The following is a 23666-nucleotide window of genomic DNA, read 5'->3' on the forward strand; positions in this document are numbered from 1 at the left end:
AGGGTCTTTTAAGTAAAGTTCATGAGTTTTACACTGACCTTTTTAATGTTAAGACTGTGGATCATAATTTTATGCGTGACTCACTGAAGGAGATTACTACTGTTTTAGACCCTGTCTCCCAGAATTTTTTATTACAGGAGCTGACGGAGCAGGAGGTTTTAGAAACTGTCAAAAGTTTTAAAACAGGGAAAGTTCCCGGACCGGACGGTATACCCAGTGAGTTTTATGTAAAATTTTATGACATTTTAAAAGAGGATCTTTTTAACCTTTTTTCTGATGTTTTTAATTCCAAGATGCTGCCTAAGTCCTGGCGGAAGGGTGAGGTCTCCCTGCTGTATAAGACGGGTGACATCGCAGTTTTAAAGAATTGGAGACCAATAACCCTTCTAAATAGCGACTATAAAATTATGGCTAAAATATGTGCAAATAAATTAAAAGCCATAATACCCCACATTATACACTCTGACCAGGTGTGTGGGGTGCCAGGCCGCAGCATCTGGGATAATTTAAACCTAATAAAAGACGTGATTGAGGACACGAGGTCTAGAAAAGGTAAACTAGCCATTTTATCTATAGACTTTGAGAAGGCGTTCGACCGTGTCTCTCATTTTTATCTTTTTAAGGTTTTAGAACGTATGGGTATACCTGAAGGTTTTTTATTATCTATTAAAGCCTTTTACAGAGAATGCACCAGCAAAATTTTAGTGAATGGTTTTAAGACACAGGACATATTTTTAAACTCTGGGGTGAAGCAGGGGTGTCCCTTGTCCCCACTGCTTTTTATATGTGCATTGGAGCCTCTGTTATGCGCAATTCGCCGCGATAAGTGTATCCGTGGAGTCCCCCTGCCCGGGGGAGGCGGCGTAGAGGCCAAAGCAGTGGGGTACATGGATGATGTGGCGGTTTTATGTAGGGACGCCCTGTCGCTTCAGAGAACCCTTAGGCAAATCGAGTTTTATTGCTGTGCTTCCGGTTTTAAGGTAAACTTCAGCAAGAGTAATATTTTAAACATAGGAAGCATGGCTCTTAGAGATATACCGGTTCCTGTGTCTGATAATATTAAAATTTTAGGTGTCTCCTTCAGTGAGTACGACAATGGTTTTATCAGTTGGGACATGGTGGCGCAGAAGGTAAATCAAAAAATATGCATGTGGAACATGAGGAAGCTTACCATGGAGGGAAAAATGTTAATAATTAAAATGATAATTTTACCTTTGCTTTTATACTTAAGCATGGTTTTCCCTCCTCCCACGGTTTTATTAAGAAAAATTACTAAAGCTTGTTTTACCTTCTTTTGGAGTTCCAGAATGGAGAAACTTAAACGTGAGACGGTAATGAAAATCAAACCAAAGGGTGGCAAAGACTTTCCAGATTTTAATAGGTTTCTTTTAATCAAGTACTTTTGTTTCTGTCTTAATTCTCCTTTTAAACAACATCATTGGTCTTATTTTCTACGTTTTAATACTGGGTTTTTTATGCGAAGGATGGGGTGGTTTGAAATTGTTTTAACCTCACCTTATGCTTTTAATCTACCAGCAAATTACGTGATTTTAGAGAAAATAGTGGCCTTGTTTAATTTTAAAGGGAAAAATTTTAATGACATGATAAACAGTAAGAAACTTATAAAAGACATAAGAGGAAATGAAGTCGTCACTAATATTGAAAATTTTAATAATGAACGCTGTGCTTTTATCTTCAAAATGGTTAATGTGTTTTATCTTTTTAATACACAGATGGACCTGGCCTGGAGCTGCGTTCATCAATGTCTTCCATGCCGGGCATTCCAATTCAGGAGAGGATTCACGAGGTCTGCTATCTGTCCGAGGGAAGGCTGCCAGGCTGAGGAGACCGTGCGTCATATTTTTTGGAGTTGCGATTTTACTAAACATATTTGGATAAAGATATTCCCTCTAATGAAGAAGATGGCAGACCTAAAGGACTTGAGTTACGAAATGATTTTATATGGACTCTTTGGATGCCCAACCGCGAACCAAAAGACTATTGCATGGAAGACGATGAACTGCGTAAAAGAAGCTCTGTGGAAGGCCAGGAACATCCTGATTTTTAAGCACGATGTTTTATCTGTTGACGATGTTTTAGGTCTTTGTTTTAGCGAGATGTACATTTATTATTTATTAGATAAAAAAAGAAATGCCACCCTTTCAAATAAATGGTTTGTAAAAGAATGGAACTCCAATATATAAGAATTTGCCACCATGTCCCCTTTTATGTGTTTTTATGTAAATTGATTTTATTACTGTAATTCATTGTAAAAAAGCTGTAATTTATTGTAAATGTTTTTGAATTTTAAGTAATAAATCATTGACACCCCCGCGAGGGGGTAGCCAACTGAAAATCTGTTCTTATCAGTTTAATATCTGATACGTCCCCTATCTGGGGACCATATATTAAATGGATTTTTAGAACAGGGAGATGGAAATAGAGCTTGCTCTGTCCACTCCACGCATTGACCTGGTATTGCAGTATTTCCAGGACCGGTGCACCCTTCCCTTATGTGTTGACTAAAATCAGATTCCAAAAGTGCTATTTGTGTTTGCTATTGTTTTTGTCTTTCTGATGGGATCTCCCCTTTTAATCCCATTATTTCAACACCTGTTGGACAATGCATTTGTACAGTCATGTGTGATAATGAGCTCATTTATTAAATGCAATTAATTAATACATTGCCACCTCTTGTTGTGTGTGTGTGTGTGTGTGTGTGTGTGTGTGTGTGTCTTCTGTGTTTCTGTGTTTCCGGCATTTCACATTGGAACAGCTCATTCACCTTCCTTGTCTTCTCTCCGCCCTCCCTTTTAGGTAGGTTAAAGAGCTGCACCTGAGCCAGCCACTGATTGATTGATGCAGCACCACAGTCAAATAGTGGAGTGGAGTAGGGGGAACAGCAAACAGCCATTAAAGCAGCCCGCCCGCCACAATGGACCTACCTGTGTACACTAGATGGATGTGATGGAATGTACTGTCGTCCCTACATTTCCAAGAAGAAGTAAGAATTGCAGTTGCAACAAACCCTTGCTTGCCTACAAAGAGAGCAGCAATTTGGATTTGTTACTATGTTACCTGGAAGAATAACAAACTGTGCAAGGATGGAGGTTGTAGGAGCAAAGAGAAGTTGTCTGTAAAGTTGGTGGATGCCTATTTTCCATTTTGCAGTCCCTTGTCTCCCTCTTGTGGCCTCCTGGAGGCAAATAAATGTGCAAAAAAAAGACAGCCTGGCGGCCGGCTGTTGCAGTGTTGCCCTCTCAGGCAACACTGAGTGACTGACTGAGCCGCACCGTCTTATATAAAGTTCAGACGGAACTTTGCACGTGTCATAGTGGAGCCCTCAGGATTCCAGAGCCAGCTTTCTGACATCATAATGGGGCCTGCCTCAGAGATAGATAAAAGCCTGGGCCCAGGCAGTGTTGGTCAGTGCTGCTCAGCAGGCAGCACTGGACTGGACTGGACTGGATTACAGCTGATACAAGGTGTGAAGGAACAAGGGGTGGCTGTGGGCATGCACTTGCTGCCGCTGCCAGTGTTTATCTGCATGGCAGGAGGGCATTTGGGCGTTGCCAGGAAGGCGTTTTTATGTAGATTCCTCCTCTTTCAGCACTGCATTGTGGTGCAAGCAAAAGAAGCAAATCCTGTGTAGCTTCCTCTCCGGCCTTTATTCACCTCCCTCCCGCTTAGTAGCTGTAAATGTGTGTGAGCCTGCAGGGCCCCATGGAATTGCCTAGGAGTAGGCTGAATCAATCGCTGCAAGGGGTGAACAGCAGTATGGGACAGGCTCGGGCAAGGCAAGGGCCGCTCGGGTTATCGCTTCTCGGCCTTTTGGCTAAGATCAAGTGTAGTATCTGTTCTTATCAGTTTAATATCTGATACGTCCCCTATCTGGGGACCATATATTAAATGGATTTTTAGAACAGGGAGATGGAAATAGAGCTTGCTCTGTCCACTCCACGCATTGACCTGGTATTGCAGTATTTCCAGGACCGGTGCACCCTTCCCTTATGTGTTGACTAAAATCAGATTCCAAAAGTGCTATTTGTGTTTGCTATTGTTTTTGTCTTTCTGATGGGATCTCCCCTTTTAATCCCATTATTTCAACACCTGTTGGACAATGCATTTGTACAGTCATGTGTGATAATGAGCTCATTTATTAAATGCAATTAATTAATACATTGCCACCTCTTGTTGTGTGTGTGTGTGTGTGTGTGTGTGTGTGTGTGTGTCTTCTGTGTTTCTGTGTTTCCGGCATTTCACATTGGAACAGCTCATTCACCTTCCTTGTCTTCTCTCCGCCCTCCCTTTTAGGTAGGTTAAAGAGCTGCACCTGAGCCAGCCACTGATTGATTGATGCAGCACCACAGTCAAATAGTGGAGTGGAGTAGGGGGAACAGCAAACAGCCATTAAAGCAGCCCGCCCGCCACAATGGACCTACCTGTGTACACTAGATGGATGTGATGGAATGTACTGTCGTCCCTACATTTCCAAGAAGAAGTAAGAATTGCAGTTGCAACAAACCCTTGCTTGCCTACAAAGAGAGCAGCAATTTGGATTTGTTACTATGTTACCTGGAAGAATAACAAACTGTGCAAGGATGGAGGTTGTAGGAGCAAAGAGAAGTTGTCTGTAAAGTTGGTGGATGCCTATTTTCCATTTTGCAGTCCCTTGTCTCCCTCTTGTGGCCTCCTGGAGGCAAATAAATGTGCAAAAAAAAGACAGCCTGGCGGCCGGCTGTTGCAGTGTTGCCCTCTCAGGCAACACTGAGTGACTGACTGAGCCGCACCGTCTTATATAAAGTTCAGACGGAACTTTGCACGTGTCATAGTGGAGCCCTCAGGATTCCAGAGCCAGCTTTCTGACATCATAATGGGGCCTGCCTCAGAGATAGATAAAAGCCTGGGCCCAGGCAGTGTTGGTCAGTGCTGCTCAGCAGGCAGCACTGGACTGGACTGGACTGGATTACAGCTGATACAAGGTGTGAAGGAACAAGGGGTGGCTGTGGGCATGCACTTGCTGCCGCTGCCAGTGTTTATCTGCATGGCAGGAGGGCATTTGGGCGTTGCCAGGAAGGCGTTTTTATGTAGATTCCTCCTCTTTCAGCACTGCATTGTGGTGCAAGCAAAAGAAGCAAATCCTGTGTAGCTTCCTCTCCGGCCTTTATTCACCTCCCTCCCGCTTAGTAGCTGTAAATGTGTGTGAGCCTGCAGGGCCCCATGGAATTGCCTAGGAGTAGGCTGAATCAATCGCTGCAAGGGGTGAACAGCAGTATGGGACAGGCTCGGGCAAGGCAAGGGCCGCTCGGGTTATCGCTTCTCGGCCTTTTGGCTAAGATCAAGTGTAGTATCTGTTCTTATCAGTTTAATATCTGATACGTCCCCTATCTGGGGACCATATATTAAATGGATTTTTAGAACAGGGAGATGGAAATAGAGCTTGCTCTGTCCACTCCACGCATTGACCTGGTATTGCAGTATTTCCAGGACCGGTGCACCCTTCCCTTATGTGTTGACTAAAATCAGATTCCAAAAGTGCTATTTGTGTTTGCTATTGTTTTTGTCTTTCTGATGGGATCTCCCCTTTTAATCCCATTATTTCAACACCTGTTGGACAATGCATTTGTACAGTCATGTGTGATAATGAGCTCATTTATTAAATGCAATTAATTAATACATTGCCACCTCTTGTTGTGTGTGTGTGTGTGTGTGTGTGTGTGTGTGTGTGTCTTCTGTGTTTCTGTGTTTCCGGCATTTCACATTGGAACAGCTCATTCACCTTCCTTGTCTTCTCTCCGCCCTCCCTTTTAGGTAGGTTAAAGAGCTGCACCTGAGCCAGCCACTGATTGATTGATGCAGCACCACAGTCAAATAGTGGAGTGGAGTAGGGGGAACAGCAAACAGCCATTAAAGCAGCCCGCCCGCCACAATGGACCTACCTGTGTACACTAGATGGATGTGATGGAATGTACTGTCGTCCCTACATTTCCAAGAAGAAGTAAGAATTGCAGTTGCAACAAACCCTTGCTTGCCTACAAAGAGAGCAGCAATTTGGATTTGTTACTATGTTACCTGGAAGAATAACAAACTGTGCAAGGATGGAGGTTGTAGGAGCAAAGAGAAGTTGTCTGTAAAGTTGGTGGATGCCTATTTTCCATTTTGCAGTCCCTTGTCTCCCTCTTGTGGCCTCCTGGAGGCAAATAAATGTGCAAAAAAAAGACAGCCTGGCGGCCGGCTGTTGCAGTGTTGCCCTCTCAGGCAACACTGAGTGACTGACTGAGCCGCACCGTCTTATATAAAGTTCAGACGGAACTTTGCACGTGTCATAGTGGAGCCCTCAGGATTCCAGAGCCAGCTTTCTGACATCATAATGGGGCCTGCCTCAGAGATAGATAAAAGCCTGGGCCCAGGCAGTGTTGGTCAGTGCTGCTCAGCAGGCAGCACTGGACTGGACTGGACTGGATTACAGCTGATACAAGGTGTGAAGGAACAAGGGGTGGCTGTGGGCATGCACTTGCTGCCGCTGCCAGTGTTTATCTGCATGGCAGGAGGGCATTTGGGCGTTGCCAGGAAGGCGTTTTTATGTAGATTCCTCCTCTTTCAGCACTGCATTGTGGTGCAAGCAAAAGAAGCAAATCCTGTGTAGCTTCCTCTCCGGCCTTTATTCACCTCCCTCCCGCTTAGTAGCTGTAAATGTGTGTGAGCCTGCAGGGCCCCATGGAATTGCCTAGGAGTAGGCTGAATCAATCGCTGCAAGGGGTGAACAGCAGTATGGGACAGGCTCGGGCAAGGCAAGGGCCGCTCGGGTTATCGCTTCTCGGCCTTTTGGCTAAGATCAAGTGTAGTATCTGTTCTTATCAGTTTAATATCTGATACGTCCCCTATCTGGGGACCATATATTAAATGGATTTTTAGAACAGGGAGATGGAAATAGAGCTTGCTCTGTCCACTCCACGCATTGACCTGGTATTGCAGTATTTCCAGGACCGGTGCACCCTTCCCTTATGTGTTGACTAAAATCAGATTCCAAAAGTGCTATTTGTGTTTGCTATTGTTTTTGTCTTTCTGATGGGATCTCCCCTTTTAATCCCATTATTTCAACACCTGTTGGACAATGCATTTGTACAGTCATGTGTGATAATGAGCTCATTTATTAAATGCAATTAATTAATACATTGCCACCTCTTGTTGTGTGTGTGTGTGTGTGTGTGTGTGTGTGTGTGTGTCTTCTGTGTTTCTGTGTTTCCGGCATTTCACATTGGAACAGCTCATTCACCTTCCTTGTCTTCTCTCCGCCCTCCCTTTTAGGTAGGTTAAAGAGCTGCACCTGAGCCAGCCACTGATTGATTGATGCAGCACCACAGTCAAATAGTGGAGTGGAGTAGGGGGAACAGCAAACAGCCATTAAAGCAGCCCGCCCGCCACAATGGACCTACCTGTGTACACTAGATGGATGTGATGGAATGTACTGTCGTCCCTACATTTCCAAGAAGAAGTAAGAATTGCAGTTGCAACAAACCCTTGCTTGCCTACAAAGAGAGCAGCAATTTGGATTTGTTACTATGTTACCTGGAAGAATAACAAACTGTGCAAGGATGGAGGTTGTAGGAGCAAAGAGAAGTTGTCTGTAAAGTTGGTGGATGCCTATTTTCCATTTTGCAGTCCCTTGTCTCCCTCTTGTGGCCTCCTGGAGGCAAATAAATGTGCAAAAAAAAGACAGCCTGGCGGCCGGCTGTTGCAGTGTTGCCCTCTCAGGCAACACTGAGTGACTGACTGAGCCGCACCGTCTTATATAAAGTTCAGACGGAACTTTGCACGTGTCATAGTGGAGCCCTCAGGATTCCAGAGCCAGCTTTCTGACATCATAATGGGGCCTGCCTCAGAGATAGATAAAAGCCTGGGCCCAGGCAGTGTTGGTCAGTGCTGCTCAGCAGGCAGCACTGGACTGGACTGGACTGGATTACAGCTGATACAAGGTGTGAAGGAACAAGGGGTGGCTGTGGGCATGCACTTGCTGCCGCTGCCAGTGTTTATCTGCATGGCAGGAGGGCATTTGGGCGTTGCCAGGAAGGCGTTTTTATGTAGATTCCTCCTCTTTCAGCACTGCATTGTGGTGCAAGCAAAAGAAGCAAATCCTGTGTAGCTTCCTCTCCGGCCTTTATTCACCTCCCTCCCGCTTAGTAGCTGTAAATGTGTGTGAGCCTGCAGGGCCCCATGGAATTGCCTAGGAGTAGGCTGAATCAATCGCTGCAAGGGGTGAACAGCAGTATGGGACAGGCTCGGGCAAGGCAAGGGCCGCTCGGGTTATCGCTTCTCGGCCTTTTGGCTAAGATCAAGTGTAGTATCTGTTCTTATCAGTTTAATATCTGATACGTCCCCTATCTGGGGACCATATATTAAATGGATTTTTAGAACAGGGAGATGGAAATAGAGCTTGCTCTGTCCACTCCACGCATTGACCTGGTATTGCAGTATTTCCAGGACCGGTGCACCCTTCCCTTATGTGTTGACTAAAATCAGATTCCAAAAGTGCTATTTGTGTTTGCTATTGTTTTTGTCTTTCTGATGGGATCTCCCCTTTTAATCCCATTATTTCAACACCTGTTGGACAATGCATTTGTACAGTCATGTGTGATAATGAGCTCATTTATTAAATGCAATTAATTAATACATTGCCACCTCTTGTTGTGTGTGTGTGTGTGTGTGTGTGTGTGTGTGTGTGTCTTCTGTGTTTCTGTGTTTCCGGCATTTCACATTGGAACAGCTCATTCACCTTCCTTGTCTTCTCTCCGCCCTCCCTTTTAGGTAGGTTAAAGAGCTGCACCTGAGCCAGCCACTGATTGATTGATGCAGCACCACAGTCAAATAGTGGAGTGGAGTAGGGGGAACAGCAAACAGCCATTAAAGCAGCCCGCCCGCCACAATGGACCTACCTGTGTACACTAGATGGATGTGATGGAATGTACTGTCGTCCCTACATTTCCAAGAAGAAGTAAGAATTGCAGTTGCAACAAACCCTTGCTTGCCTACAAAGAGAGCAGCAATTTGGATTTGTTACTATGTTACCTGGAAGAATAACAAACTGTGCAAGGATGGAGGTTGTAGGAGCAAAGAGAAGTTGTCTGTAAAGTTGGTGGATGCCTATTTTCCATTTTGCAGTCCCTTGTCTCCCTCTTGTGGCCTCCTGGAGGCAAATAAATGTGCAAAAAAAAGACAGCCTGGCGGCCGGCTGTTGCAGTGTTGCCCTCTCAGGCAACACTGAGTGACTGACTGAGCCGCACCGTCTTATATAAAGTTCAGACGGAACTTTGCACGTGTCATAGTGGAGCCCTCAGGATTCCAGAGCCAGCTTTCTGACATCATAATGGGGCCTGCCTCAGAGATAGATAAAAGCCTGGGCCCAGGCAGTGTTGGTCAGTGCTGCTCAGCAGGCAGCACTGGACTGGACTGGACTGGATTACAGCTGATACAAGGTGTGAAGGAACAAGGGGTGGCTGTGGGCATGCACTTGCTGCCGCTGCCAGTGTTTATCTGCATGGCAGGAGGGCATTTGGGCGTTGCCAGGAAGGCGTTTTTATGTAGATTCCTCCTCTTTCAGCACTGCATTGTGGTGCAAGCAAAAGAAGCAAATCCTGTGTAGCTTCCTCTCCGGCCTTTATTCACCTCCCTCCCGCTTAGTAGCTGTAAATGTGTGTGAGCCTGCAGGGCCCCATGGAATTGCCTAGGAGTAGGCTGAATCAATCGCTGCAAGGGGTGAACAGCAGTATGGGACAGGCTCGGGCAAGGCAAGGGCCGCTCGGGTTATCGCTTCTCGGCCTTTTGGCTAAGATCAAGTGTAGTATCTGTTCTTATCAGTTTAATATCTGATACGTCCCCTATCTGGGGACCATATATTAAATGGATTTTTAGAACAGGGAGATGGAAATAGAGCTTGCTCTGTCCACTCCACGCATTGACCTGGTATTGCAGTATTTCCAGGACCGGTGCACCCTTCCCTTATGTGTTGACTAAAATCAGATTCCAAAAGTGCTATTTGTGTTTGCTATTGTTTTTGTCTTTCTGATGGGATCTCCCCTTTTAATCCCATTATTTCAACACCTGTTGGACAATGCATTTGTACAGTCATGTGTGATAATGAGCTCATTTATTAAATGCAATTAATTAATACATTGCCACCTCTTGTTGTGTGTGTGTGTGTGTGTGTGTGTGTGTGTGTGTGTCTTCTGTGTTTCTGTGTTTCCGGCATTTCACATTGGAACAGCTCATTCACCTTCCTTGTCTTCTCTCCGCCCTCCCTTTTAGGTAGGTTAAAGAGCTGCACCTGAGCCAGCCACTGATTGATTGATGCAGCACCACAGTCAAATAGTGGAGTGGAGTAGGGGGAACAGCAAACAGCCATTAAAGCAGCCCGCCCGCCACAATGGACCTACCTGTGTACACTAGATGGATGTGATGGAATGTACTGTCGTCCCTACATTTCCAAGAAGAAGTAAGAATTGCAGTTGCAACAAACCCTTGCTTGCCTACAAAGAGAGCAGCAATTTGGATTTGTTACTATGTTACCTGGAAGAATAACAAACTGTGCAAGGATGGAGGTTGTAGGAGCAAAGAGAAGTTGTCTGTAAAGTTGGTGGATGCCTATTTTCCATTTTGCAGTCCCTTGTCTCCCTCTTGTGGCCTCCTGGAGGCAAATAAATGTGCAAAAAAAAGACAGCCTGGCGGCCGGCTGTTGCAGTGTTGCCCTCTCAGGCAACACTGAGTGACTGACTGAGCCGCACCGTCTTATATAAAGTTCAGACGGAACTTTGCACGTGTCATAGTGGAGCCCTCAGGATTCCAGAGCCAGCTTTCTGACATCATAATGGGGCCTGCCTCAGAGATAGATAAAAGCCTGGGCCCAGGCAGTGTTGGTCAGTGCTGCTCAGCAGGCAGCACTGGACTGGACTGGACTGGATTACAGCTGATACAAGGTGTGAAGGAACAAGGGGTGGCTGTGGGCATGCACTTGCTGCCGCTGCCAGTGTTTATCTGCATGGCAGGAGGGCATTTGGGCGTTGCCAGGAAGGCGTTTTTATGTAGATTCCTCCTCTTTCAGCACTGCATTGTGGTGCAAGCAAAAGAAGCAAATCCTGTGTAGCTTCCTCTCCGGCCTTTATTCACCTCCCTCCCGCTTAGTAGCTGTAAATGTGTGTGAGCCTGCAGGGCCCCATGGAATTGCCTAGGAGTAGGCTGAATCAATCGCTGCAAGGGGTGAACAGCAGTATGGGACAGGCTCGGGCAAGGCAAGGGCCGCTCGGGTTATCGCTTCTCGGCCTTTTGGCTAAGATCAAGTGTAGTATCTGTTCTTATCAGTTTAATATCTGATACGTCCCCTATCTGGGGACCATATATTAAATGGATTTTTAGAACAGGGAGATGGAAATAGAGCTTGCTCTGTCCACTCCACGCATTGACCTGGTATTGCAGTATTTCCAGGACCGGTGCACCCTTCCCTTATGTGTTGACTAAAATCAGATTCCAAAAGTGCTATTTGTGTTTGCTATTGTTTTTGTCTTTCTGATGGGATCTCCCCTTTTAATCCCATTATTTCAACACCTGTTGGACAATGCATTTGTACAGTCATGTGTGATAATGAGCTCATTTATTAAATGCAATTAATTAATACATTGCCACCTCTTGTTGTGTGTGTGTGTGTGTGTGTGTGTGTGTGTGTGTCTTCTGTGTTTCTGTGTTTCCGGCATTTCACATTGGAACAGCTCATTCACCTTCCTTGTCTTCTCTCCGCCCTCCCTTTTAGGTAGGTTAAAGAGCTGCACCTGAGCCAGCCACTGATTGATTGATGCAGCACCACAGTCAAATAGTGGAGTGGAGTAGGGGGAACAGCAAACAGCCATTAAAGCAGCCCGCCCGCCACAATGGACCTACCTGTGTACACTAGATGGATGTGATGGAATGTACTGTCGTCCCTACATTTCCAAGAAGAAGTAAGAATTGCAGTTGCAACAAACCCTTGCTTGCCTACAAAGAGAGCAGCAATTTGGATTTGTTACTATGTTACCTGGAAGAATAACAAACTGTGCAAGGATGGAGGTTGTAGGAGCAAAGAGAAGTTGTCTGTAAAGTTGGTGGATGCCTATTTTCCATTTTGCAGTCCCTTGTCTCCCTCTTGTGGCCTCCTGGAGGCAAATAAATGTGCAAAAAAAAGACAGCCTGGCGGCCGGCTGTTGCAGTGTTGCCCTCTCAGGCAACACTGAGTGACTGACTGAGCCGCACCGTCTTATATAAAGTTCAGACGGAACTTTGCACGTGTCATAGTGGAGCCCTCAGGATTCCAGAGCCAGCTTTCTGACATCATAATGGGGCCTGCCTCAGAGATAGATAAAAGCCTGGGCCCAGGCAGTGTTGGTCAGTGCTGCTCAGCAGGCAGCACTGGACTGGACTGGACTGGATTACAGCTGATACAAGGTGTGAAGGAACAAGGGGTGGCTGTGGGCATGCACTTGCTGCCGCTGCCAGTGTTTATCTGCATGGCAGGAGGGCATTTGGGCGTTGCCAGGAAGGCGTTTTTATGTAGATTCCTCCTCTTTCAGCACTGCATTGTGGTGCAAGCAAAAGAAGCAAATCCTGTGTAGCTTCCTCTCCGGCCTTTATTCACCTCCCTCCCGCTTAGTAGCTGTAAATGTGTGTGAGCCTGCAGGGCCCCATGGAATTGCCTAGGAGTAGGCTGAATCAATCGCTGCAAGGGGTGAACAGCAGTATGGGACAGGCTCGGGCAAGGCAAGGGCCGCTCGGGTTATCGCTTCTCGGCCTTTTGGCTAAGATCAAGTGTAGTATCTGTTCTTATCAGTTTAATATCTGATACGTCCCCTATCTGGGGACCATATATTAAATGGATTTTTAGAACAGGGAGATGGAAATAGAGCTTGCTCTGTCCACTCCACGCATTGACCTGGTATTGCAGTATTTCCAGGACCGGTGCACCCTTCCCTTATGTGTTGACTAAAATCAGATTCCAAAAGTGCTATTTGTGTTTGCTATTGTTTTTGTCTTTCTGATGGGATCTCCCCTTTTAATCCCATTATTTCAACACCTGTTGGACAATGCATTTGTACAGTCATGTGTGATAATGAGCTCATTTATTAAATGCAATTAATTAATACATTGCCACCTCTTGTTGTGTGTGTGTGTGTGTGTGTGTGTGTGTGTGTGTGTCTTCTGTGTTTCTGTGTTTCCGGCATTTCACATTGGAACAGCTCATTCACCTTCCTTGTCTTCTCTCCGCCCTCCCTTTTAGGTAGGTTAAAGAGCTGCACCTGAGCCAGCCACTGATTGATTGATGCAGCACCACAGTCAAATAGTGGAGTGGAGTAGGGGGAACAGCAAACAGCCATTAAAGCAGCCCGCCCGCCACAATGGACCTACCTGTGTACACTAGATGGATGTGATGGAATGTACTGTCGTCCCTACATTTCCAAGAAGAAGTAAGAATTGCAGTTGCAACAAACCCTTGCTTGCCTACAAAGAGAGCAGCAATTTGGATTTGTTACTATGTTACCTGGAAGAATAACAAACTGTGCAAGGATGGAGGTTGTAGGAGCAAAGAGAAGTTGTCTGTAAAGTTGGTGGATGCCTATTTTCCATTTTGCAGTCCCTTGTCTCCCTCTTGTGGCCTCCTGGAGGCAAATAAATGTGCAAAAAAAAGACAGCCTGGCGGCCGGCTGTTGCAGTGTTGCCCTCTCAGGCAACACTGAGTGACTGACTGAGCCGCACCGTCTTATATAAAGTTCAGACGGAACTTTGCACGTGTCATAGTGGAGCCCTCAGGATTCCAGAGCCAGCTTTCTGACATCATAATGGGGCCTGCCTCAGAGATAGATAAAAGCCTGGGCCCAGGCAGTGTTGGTCAGTGCTGCTCAGCAGGCAGCACTGGACTGGACTGGACTGGATTACAGCTGATACAAGGTGTGAAGGAACAAGGGGTGGCTGTGGGCATGCACTTGCTGCCGCTGCCAGTGTTTATCTGCATGGCAGGAGGGCATTTGGGCGTTGCCAGGAAGGCGTTTTTATGTAGATTCCTCCTCTTTCAGCACTGCATTGTGGTGCAAGCAAAAGAAGCAAATCCTGTGTAGCTTCCTCTCCGGCCTTTATTCACCTCCCTCCCGCTTAGTAGCTGTAAATGTGTGTGAGCCTGCAGGGCCCCATGGAATTGCCTAGGAGTAGGCTGAATCAATCGCTGCAAGGGGTGAACAGCAGTATGGGACAGGCTCGGGCAAGGCAAGGGCCGCTCGGGTTATCGCTTCTCGGCCTTTTGGCTAAGATCAAGTGTAGTATCTGTTCTTATCAGTTTAATATCTGATACGTCCCCTATCTGGGGACCATATATTAAATGGATTTTTAGAACAGGGAGATGGAAATAGAGCTTGCTCTGTCCACTCCACGCATTGACCTGGTATTGCAGTATTTCCAGGACCGGTGCACCCTTCCCTTATGTGTTGACTAAAATCAGATTCCAAAAGTGCTATTTGTGTTTGCTATTGTTTTTGTCTTTCTGATGGGATCTCCCCTTTTAATCCCATTATTTCAACACCTGTTGGACAATGCATTTGTACAGTCATGTGTGATAATGAGCTCATTTATTAAATGCAATTAATTAATACATTGCCACCTCTTGTTGTGTGTGTGTGTGTGTGTGTGTGTGTGTGTGTGTGTCTTCTGTGTTTCTGTGTTTCCGGCATTTCACATTGGAACAGCTCATTCACCTTCCTTGTCTTCTCTCCGCCCTCCCTTTTAGGTAGGTTAAAGAGCTGCACCTGAGCCAGCCACTGATTGATTGATGCAGCACCACAGTCAAATAGTGGAGTGGAGTAGGGGGAACAGCAAACAGCCATTAAAGCAGCCCGCCCGCCACAATGGACCTACCTGTGTACACTAGATGGATGTGATGGAATGTACTGTCGTCCCTACATTTCCAAGAAGAAGTAAGAATTGCAGTTGCAACAAACCCTTGCTTGCCTACAAAGAGAGCAGCAATTTGGATTTGTTACTATGTTACCTGGAAGAATAACAAACTGTGCAAGGATGGAGGTTGTAGGAGCAAAGAGAAGTTGTCTGTAAAGTTGGTGGATGCCTATTTTCCATTTTGCAGTCCCTTGTCTCCCTCTTGTGGCCTCCTGGAGGCAAATAAATGTGCAAAAAAAAGACAGCCTGGCGGCCGGCTGTTGCAGTGTTGCCCTCTCAGGCAACACTGAGTGACTGACTGAGCCGCACCGTCTTATATAAAGTTCAGACGGAACTTTGCACGTGTCATAGTGGAGCCCTCAGGATTCCAGAGCCAGCTTTCTGACATCATAATGGGGCCTGCCTCAGAGATAGATAAAAGCCTGGGCCCAGGCAGTGTTGGTCAGTGCTGCTCAGCAGGCAGCACTGGACTGGACTGGACTGGATTACAGCTGATACAAGGTGTGAAGGAACAAGGGGTGGCTGTGGGCATGCACTTGCTGCCGCTGCCAGTGTTTATCTGCATGGCAGGAGGGCATTTGGGCGTTGCCAGGAAGGCGTTTTTATGTAGATTCCTCCTCTTTCAGCACTGCATTGTGGTGCAAGCAAAAGAAGCAAATCCTGTGTAGCTTCCTCTCCGGCCTTTATTCACCTCCCTCCCGCTTAGTAGCTGTAAATGTGTGTGAGCCTGCAGGGCCCCATGGAATTGCCTAGGAGTAGGCTGAATCAATCGCTGCAAGGGGTGAACAGCAGTATGGGACAGGCTCGGGCAAGGCAAGGGCCGCTCGGGTTATCGCTTCTCGGCCTTTTGGCTAAGATCAAGTGTAGTATCTGTTCTTATCAGTTTAATATCTGATACGTCCCCTATCTGGGGACCATATATTAAATGGATTTTTAGAACAGGGAGATGGAAATAGAGCTTGCTCTGTCCACTCCACGCATTGACCTGGTATTGCAGTATTTCCAGGACCGGTGCACCCTTCCCTTATGTGTTGACTAAAATCAGATTCCAAAAGTGCTATTTGTGTTTGCTATTGTTTTTGTCTTTCTGATGGGATCTCCCCTTTTAATCCCATTATTTCAACACCTGTTGGACAATGCATTTGTACAGTCATGTGTGATAATGAGCTCATTTATTAAATGCAATTAATTAATACATTGCCACCTCTTGTTGTGTGTGTGTGTGTGTGTGTGTGTGTGTGTGTGTGTCTTCTGTGTTTCTGTGTTTCCGGCATTTCACATTGGAACAGCTCATTCACCTTCCTTGTCTTCTCTCCGCCCTCCCTTTTAGGTAGGTTAAAGAGCTGCACCTGAGCCAGCCACTGATTGATTGATGCAGCACCACAGTCAAATAGTGGAGTGGAGTAGGGGGAACAGCAAACAGCCATTAAAGCAGCCCGCCCGCCACAATGGACCTACCTGTGTACACTAGATGGATGTGATGGAATGTACTGTCGTCCCTACATTTCCAAGAAGAAGTAAGAATTGCAGTTGCAACAAACCCTTGCTTGCCTACAAAGAGAGCAGCAATTTGGATTTGTTACTATGTTACCTGGAAGAATAACAAACTGTGCAAGGATGGAGGTTGTAGGAGCAAAGAGAAGTTGTCTGTAAAGTTGGTGGATGCCTATTTTCCATTTTGCAGTCCCTTGTCTCCCTCTTGTGGCCTCCTGGAGGCAAATAAATGTGCAAAAAAAAGACAGCCTGGCGGCCGGCTGTTGCAGTGTTGCCCTCTCAGGCAACACTGAGTGACTGACTGAGCCGCACCGTCTTATATAAAGTTCAGACGGAACTTTGCACGTGTCATAGTGGAGCCCTCAGGATTCCAGAGCCAGCTTTCTGACATCATAATGGGGCCTGCCTCAGAGATAGATAAAAGCCTGGGCCCAGGCAGTGTTGGTCAGTGCTGCTCAGCAGGCAGCACTGGACTGGACTGGACTGGATTACAGCTGATACAAGGTGTGAAGGAACAAGGGGTGGCTGTGGGCATGCACTTGCTGCCGCTGCCAGTGTTTATCTGCATGGCAGGAGGGCATTTGGGCGTTGCCAGGAAGGCGTTTTTATGTAGATTCCTCCTCTTTCAGCACTGCATTGTGGTGCAAGCAAAAGAAGCAAATCCTGTGTAGCTTCCTCTCCGGCCTTTATTCACCTCCCTCCCGCTTAGTAGCTGTAAATGTGTGTGAGCCTGCAGGGCCCCATGGAATTGCCTAGGAGTAGGCTGAATCAATCGCTGCAAGGGGTGAACAGCAGTATGGGACAGGCTCGGGCAAGGCAAGGGCCGCTCGGGTTATCGCTTCTCGGCCTTTTGGCTAAGATCAAGTGTAGTATCTGTTCTTATCAGTTTAATATCTGATACGTCCCCTATCTGGGGACCATATATTAAATGGATTTTTAGAACAGGGAGATGGAAATAGAGCTTGCTCTGTCCACTCCACGCATTGACCTGGTATTGCAGTATTTCCAGGACCGGTGCACCCTTCCCTTATGTGTTGACTAAAATCAGATTCCAAAAGTGCTATTTGTGTTTGCTATTGTTTTTGTCTTTCTGATGGGATCTCCCCTTTTAATCCCATTATTTCAACACCTGTTGGACAATGCATTTGTACAGTCATGTGTGATAATGAGCTCATTTATTAAATGCAATTAATTAATACATTGCCACCTCTTGTTGTGTGTGTGTGTGTGTGTGTGTGTGTGTGTGTGTGTCTTCTGTGTTTCTGTGTTTCCGGCATTTCACATTGGAACAGCTCATTCACCTTCCTTGTCTTCTCTCCGCCCTCCCTTTTAGGTAGGTTAAAGAGCTGCACCTGAGCCAGCCACTGATTGATTGATGCAGCACCACAGTCAAATAGTGGAGTGGAGTAGGGGGAACAGCAAACAGCCATTAAAGCAGCCCGCCCGCCACAATGGACCTACCTGTGTACACTAGATGGATGTGATGGAATGTACTGTCGTCCCTACATTTCCAAGAAGAAGTAAGAATTGCAGTTGCAACAAACCCTTGCTTGCCTACAAAGAGAGCAGCAATTTGGATTTGTTACTATGTTACCTGGAAGAATAACAAACTGTGCAAGGATGGAGGTTGTAGGAGCAAAGAGAAGTTGTCTGTAAAGTTGGTGGATGCCTATTTTCCATTTTGCAGTCCCTTGTCTCCCTCTTGTGGCCTCCTGGAGGCAAATAAATGTGCAAAAAAAAGACAGCCTGGCGGCCGGCTGTTGCAGTGTTGCCCTCTCAGGCAACACTGAGTGACTGACTGAGCCGCACCGTCTTATATAAAGTTCAGACGGAACTTTGCACGTGTCATAGTGGAGCCCTCAGGATTCCAGAGCCAGCTTTCTGACATCATAATGGGGCCTGCCTCAGAGATAGATAAAAGCCTGGGCCCAGGCAGTGTTGGTCAGTGCTGCTCAGCAGGCAGCACTGGACTGGACTGGACTGGATTACAGCTGATACAAGGTGTGAAGGAACAAGGGGTGGCTGTGGGCATGCACTTGCTGCCGCTGCCAGTGTTTATCTGCATGGCAGGAGGGCATTTGGGCGTTGCCAGGAAGGCGTTTTTATGTAGATTCCTCCTCTTTCAGCACTGCATTGTGGTGCAAGCAAAAGAAGCAAATCCTGTGTAGCTTCCTCTCCGGCCTTTATTCACCTCCCTCCCGCTTAGTAGCTGTAAATGTGTGTGAGCCTGCAGGGCCCCATGGAATTGCCTAGGAGTAGGCTGAATCAATCGCTGCAAGGGGTGAACAGCAGTATGGGACAGGCTCGGGCAAGGCAAGGGCCGCTCGGGTTATCGCTTCTCGGCCTTTTGGCTAAGATCAAGTGTAGTATCTGTTCTTATCAGTTTAATATCTGATACGTCCCCTATCTGGGGACCATATATTAAATGGATTTTTAGAACAGGGAGATGGAAATAGAGCTTGCTCTGTCCACTCCACGCATTGACCTGGTATTGCAGTATTTCCAGGACCGGTGCACCCTTCCCTTATGTGTTGACTAAAATCAGATTCCAAAAGTGCTATTTGTGTTTGCTATTGTTTTTGTCTTTCTGATGGGATCTCCCCTTTTAATCCCATTATTTCAACACCTGTTGGACAATGCATTTGTACAGTCATGTGTGATAATGAGCTCATTTATTAAATGCAATTAATTAATACATTGCCACCTCTTGTTGTGTGTGTGTGTGTGTGTGTGTGTGTGTGTGTGTGTCTTCTGTGTTTCTGTGTTTCCGGCATTTCACATTGGAACAGCTCATTCACCTTCCTTGTCTTCTCTCCGCCCTCCCTTTTAGGTAGGTTAAAGAGCTGCACCTGAGCCAGCCACTGATTGATTGATGCAGCACCACAGTCAAATAGTGGAGTGGAGTAGGGGGAACAGCAAACAGCCATTAAAGCAGCCCGCCCGCCACAATGGACCTACCTGTGTACACTAGATGGATGTGATGGAATGTACTGTCGTCCCTACATTTCCAAGAAGAAGTAAGAATTGCAGTTGCAACAAACCCTTGCTTGCCTACAAAGAGAGCAGCAATTTGGATTTGTTACTATGTTACCTGGAAGAATAACAAACTGTGCAAGGATGGAGGTTGTAGGAGCAAAGAGAAGTTGTCTGTAAAGTTGGTGGATGCCTATTTTCCATTTTGCAGTCCCTTGTCTCCCTCTTGTGGCCTCCTGGAGGCAAATAAATGTGCAAAAAAAAGACAGCCTGGCGGCCGGCTGTTGCAGTGTTGCCCTCTCAGGCAACACTGAGTGACTGACTGAGCCGCACCGTCTTATATAAAGTTCAGACGGAACTTTGCACGTGTCATAGTGGAGCCCTCAGGATTCCAGAGCCAGCTTTCTGACATCATAATGGGGCCTGCCTCAGAGATAGATAAAAGCCTGGGCCCAGGCAGTGTTGGTCAGTGCTGCTCAGCAGGCAGCACTGGACTGGACTGGACTGGATTACAGCTGATACAAGGTGTGAAGGAACAAGGGGTGGCTGTGGGCATGCACTTGCTGCCGCTGCCAGTGTTTATCTGCATGGCAGGAGGGCATTTGGGCGTTGCCAGGAAGGCGTTTTTATGTAGATTCCTCCTCTTTCAGCACTGCATTGTGGTGCAAGCAAAAGAAGCAAATCCTGTGTAGCTTCCTCTCCGGCCTTTATTCACCTCCCTCCCGCTTAGTAGCTGTAAATGTGTGTGAGCCTGCAGGGCCCCATGGAATTGCCTAGGAGTAGGCTGAATCAATCGCTGCAAGGGGTGAACAGCAGTATGGGACAGGCTCGGGCAAGGCAAGGGCCGCTCGGGTTATCGCTTCTCGGCCTTTTGGCTAAGATCAAGTGTAGTATCTGTTCTTATCAGTTTAATATCTGATACGTCCCCTATCTGGGGACCATATATTAAATGGATTTTTAGAACAGGGAGATGGAAATAGAGCTTGCTCTGTCCACTCCACGCATTGACCTGGTATTGCAGTATTTCCAGGACCGGTGCACCCTTCCCTTATGTGTTGACTAAAATCAGATTCCAAAAGTGCTATTTGTGTTTGCTATTGTTTTTGTCTTTCTGATGGGATCTCCCCTTTTAATCCCATTATTTCAACACCTGTTGGACAATGCATTTGTACAGTCATGTGTGATAATGAGCTCATTTATTAAATGCAATTAATTAATACATTGCCACCTCTTGTTGTGTGTGTGTGTGTGTGTGTGTGTGTGTGTGTGTGTCTTCTGTGTTTCTGTGTTTCCGGCATTTCACATTGGAACAGCTCATTCACCTTCCTTGTCTTCTCTCCGCCCTCCCTTTTAGGTAGGTTAAAGAGCTGCACCTGAGCCAGCCACTGATTGATTGATGCAGCACCACAGTCAAATAGTGGAGTGGAGTAGGGGGAACAGCAAACAGCCATTAAAGCAGCCCGCCCGCCACAATGGACCTACCTGTGTACACTAGATGGATGTGATGGAATGTACTGTCGTCCCTACATTTCCAAGAAGAAGTAAGAATTGCAGTTGCAACAAACCCTTGCTTGCCTACAAAGAGAGCAGCAATTTGGATTTGTTACTATGTTACCTGGAAGAATAACAAACTGTGCAAGGATGGAGGTTGTAGGAGCAAAGAGAAGTTGTCTGTAAAGTTGGTGGATGCCTATTTTCCATTTTGCAGTCCCTTGTCTCCCTCTTGTGGCCTCCTGGAGGCAAATAAATGTGCAAAAAAAAGACAGCCTGGCGGCCGGCTGTTGCAGTGTTGCCCTCTCAGGCAACACTGAGTGACTGACTGAGCCGCACCGTCTTATATAAAGTTCAGACGGAACTTTGCACGTGTCATAGTGGAGCCCTCAGGATTCCAGAGCCAGCTTTCTGACATCATAATGGGGCCTGCCTCAGAGATAGATAAAAGCCTGGGCCCAGGCAGTGTTGGTCAGTGCTGCTCAGCAGGCAGCACTGGACTGGACTGGACTGGATTACAGCTGATACAAGGTGTGAAGGAACAAGGGGTGGCTGTGGGCATGCACTTGCTGCCGCTGCCAGTGTTTATCTGCATGGCAGGAGGGCATTTGGGCGTTGCCAGGAAGGCGTTTTTATGTAGATTCCTCCTCTTTCAGCACTGCATTGTGGTGCAAGCAAAAGAAGCAAATCCTGTGTAGCTTCCTCTCCGGCCTTTATTCACCTCCCTCCCGCTTAGTAGCTGTAAATGTGTGTGAGCCTGCAGGGCCCCATGGAATTGCCTAGGAGTAGGCTGAATCAATCGCTGCAAGGGGTGAACAGCAGTATGGGACAGGCTCGGGCAAGGCAAGGGCCGCTCGGGTTATCGCTTCTCGGCCTTTTGGCTAAGATCAAGTGTAGTACTTTAGGGTATTGCCTTGTTTCTTGGTCAGGAGGTGCCCTGGTACCCTTTTCCTTGGCCTGGGGGGATCGTTTCTCTTAGGAGAGACTTCACCCCTCTGCTGCTATTGGGGAGGAGGATTAGTCCAGGGCAACGGGGAGCGATCACCTGCCTGGTACTCCGGTACTGAAGGTATTTCTTTGGAGATTGCTGGAATTCTTTTGGAGCAGGATGGAGGAAATTCCCGAACATATGCGAACCAGGAATGCGGTCCGGTTTTTCGTGGAGGAATCTGAGAGGCAAAGGAAGGATTTGGAGTACATCACGAAGGTCCTTTTGTTGGATTTCTTTCAGCTGGAGAGATCGTGCATTTTGGCGGTGATGGACTATCCGAGGAGAGGGTGCTTTGACGTTACCTTCGCTACAGAAGAAATTTATTCAGATTTTTTGGAACGCTTGAAGGAAGGTAAAAGGGACCCAAGACTTGTGGGTGTGAAGGTAACACCACATTTTGTGCCAAACAAGAAGTTGGTGGTCGTAAAGATGTTTTCGCCTTACGTGGAGGAAGAGGACATTAAGTCATTTCTCACTAAGTTTTGTGAGGAGGTGGTGGGAAAGGGGAAAGTGTTTAACCCCTTTGGATTTTGGACTGGGAAATGGAAATTTCTTTGTAAATTTGTGAGAATTGGTGAATCTAGAAACCTATTGTTTCCTCCAGCGCGGTTTAAGATTGGAAGTGCATGTGGAAATTTATTTTTTTTGGGAATGGATATGTTTTGTTTGAATTGTAAAGATTATGGTCATGAGAGAGAAACGTGTGAGAAAGTAATGTGTACAAAATGTCTGCAAGAGGGGCATAAGTATAATGAATGTCAGAAAGGGAAAGTATGTAATATGTGTGGAGAGGAGGGGCACATATTCAAATCATGCCCAAAGAAAAGCAAACGTGAGGTACAAGAGGAAAATAAGAAGATAGTCAAAAGAAAGGAAGCGGAAGTTAGTTTGGAAGAAGGAAAGCTTCAGAAATTGGAAGGAAGTGGGCAAAGTGATGAGAAAAAAAGGAAAAAAGCAGAGAGAAAGAAAAAAAGTGTCATTTCAGAAGAGGAAAGAGCAGAAAGAGACAGGTTACTGGAAGAAGTAGAGCAGTTACGTAGTAAAATTAATTTTGAAAAAATGCGGAGAAGGGTGCGGCTCTGTGTAAGAGAAAATTTACCAGGGTTTCTTGAACGGTATGGTGTGCCAACGTGGTTAGCGTGCATTGTAAACTGTGAATGGGATGGTAATGATTTGCAGGAACATTTAGTGGATATGTTAGGAACTATTGCTGTTAAAAAAGGAATGTTTTTTTGATTTCTTAAAAGGAAAAAAGGAAAGAGGAAAACAAAAGTTAATTATACGTTTTCAGTTTTCATTGTGATGATCTAAGTCTTTTTTATTTTGAATTTTATGATTTTTAAGACGTGATCTGAATGAAAAAAAAAAAAAAAAAAAAAAAAAAAAAAAAAAAAAATCTGTTCTTATCAGTTTAATATCTGATACGTCCCCTATCTGGGGACCATATATTAAATGGATTTTTAGAACAGGGAGATGGAAATAGAGCTTGCTCTGTCCACTCCACGCATTGACCTGGTATTGCAGTATTTCCAGGACCGGTGCACCCTTCCCTTATGTGTTGACTAAAATCAGATTCCAAAAGTGCTATTTGTGTTTGCTATTGTTTTTGTCTTTCTGATGGGATCTCCCCTTTTAATCCCATTATTTCAACACCTGTTGGACAATGCATTTGTACAGTCATGTGTGATAATGAGCTCATTTATTAAATGCAATTAATTAATACATTGCCACCTCTTGTTGTGTGTGTGTGTGTGTGTGT

General features: G+C 46.0%; 13 non-coding genes and 2 pseudogenes across 13 annotated transcripts; all 15 read left to right on the top strand.

Annotated features, from left to right (window-relative positions):
- The first annotated feature begins 2318 nt into the window (after positions 1 to 2318).
- Positions 2319 to 2509, top strand: LOC142727888 (U2 spliceosomal RNA). The gene has a single exon (XR_012877335.1). It is a non-coding gene; the product is annotated as a U2 spliceosomal RNA (small nuclear RNA).
- A 1306-nt stretch (positions 2510 to 3815) lies between these two features.
- LOC142727874 (U2 spliceosomal RNA) lies at positions 3816 to 4006 on the top strand. Its single transcript, XR_012877322.1, has one exon. It is a non-coding gene; the product is annotated as a U2 spliceosomal RNA (small nuclear RNA).
- A 1306-nt stretch (positions 4007 to 5312) lies between these two features.
- On the top strand, positions 5313 to 5503 carry LOC142727886 (U2 spliceosomal RNA). The gene has a single exon (XR_012877333.1). It is a non-coding gene; the product is annotated as a U2 spliceosomal RNA (small nuclear RNA).
- Positions 5504 to 6809: 1306 nt separating this feature from the next.
- On the top strand, positions 6810 to 7000 carry LOC142727898 (U2 spliceosomal RNA). The gene has a single exon (XR_012877336.1). It is a non-coding gene; the product is annotated as a U2 spliceosomal RNA (small nuclear RNA).
- A 1306-nt stretch (positions 7001 to 8306) lies between these two features.
- LOC142727906 (U2 spliceosomal RNA) lies at positions 8307 to 8497 on the top strand. Its single transcript, XR_012877337.1, has one exon. It is a non-coding gene; the product is annotated as a U2 spliceosomal RNA (small nuclear RNA).
- A 1306-nt stretch (positions 8498 to 9803) lies between these two features.
- Positions 9804 to 9994, top strand: LOC142727907 (U2 spliceosomal RNA). Its single transcript, XR_012877338.1, has one exon. It is a non-coding gene; the product is annotated as a U2 spliceosomal RNA (small nuclear RNA).
- A 1306-nt stretch (positions 9995 to 11300) lies between these two features.
- Positions 11301 to 11491, top strand: LOC142727908 (U2 spliceosomal RNA). Its single transcript, XR_012877339.1, has one exon. It is a non-coding gene; the product is annotated as a U2 spliceosomal RNA (small nuclear RNA).
- Positions 11492 to 12795: 1304 nt separating this feature from the next.
- Positions 12796 to 12986, top strand: LOC142727909 (U2 spliceosomal RNA). Its single transcript, XR_012877340.1, has one exon. It is a non-coding gene; the product is annotated as a U2 spliceosomal RNA (small nuclear RNA).
- A 1306-nt stretch (positions 12987 to 14292) lies between these two features.
- LOC142727910 (U2 spliceosomal RNA) lies at positions 14293 to 14483 on the top strand. Its single transcript, XR_012877341.1, has one exon. It is a non-coding gene; the product is annotated as a U2 spliceosomal RNA (small nuclear RNA).
- Positions 14484 to 15789: 1306 nt separating this feature from the next.
- Positions 15790 to 15980, top strand: LOC142727912 (U2 spliceosomal RNA). The gene has a single exon (XR_012877343.1). It is a non-coding gene; the product is annotated as a U2 spliceosomal RNA (small nuclear RNA).
- Positions 15981 to 17286: 1306 nt separating this feature from the next.
- Positions 17287 to 17477, top strand: LOC142727913 (U2 spliceosomal RNA). Its single transcript, XR_012877344.1, has one exon. It is a non-coding gene; the product is annotated as a U2 spliceosomal RNA (small nuclear RNA).
- A 1306-nt stretch (positions 17478 to 18783) lies between these two features.
- Positions 18784 to 18974, top strand: LOC142727915 (U2 spliceosomal RNA). The gene has a single exon (XR_012877345.1). It is a non-coding gene; the product is annotated as a U2 spliceosomal RNA (small nuclear RNA).
- Positions 18975 to 20280: 1306 nt separating this feature from the next.
- On the top strand, positions 20281 to 20471 carry LOC142727916 (U2 spliceosomal RNA). Its single transcript, XR_012877346.1, has one exon. It is a non-coding gene; the product is annotated as a U2 spliceosomal RNA (small nuclear RNA).
- Positions 20472 to 21777: 1306 nt separating this feature from the next.
- Positions 21778 to 21888, top strand: LOC142727895 (U2 spliceosomal RNA; annotated as a pseudogene).
- A 1351-nt stretch (positions 21889 to 23239) lies between these two features.
- On the top strand, positions 23240 to 23456 carry LOC142727893 (U2 spliceosomal RNA; annotated as a pseudogene).
- The last annotated feature ends 210 nt before the right edge of the window (positions 23457 to 23666 follow it).

This window comes from Rhinoderma darwinii, unplaced genomic scaffold, assembly GCF_050947455.1.
Source record: "Rhinoderma darwinii isolate aRhiDar2 unplaced genomic scaffold, aRhiDar2.hap1 Scaffold_656, whole genome shotgun sequence".
Lineage (NCBI taxonomy): Eukaryota > Metazoa > Chordata > Amphibia > Anura > Rhinodermatidae > Rhinoderma > Rhinoderma darwinii.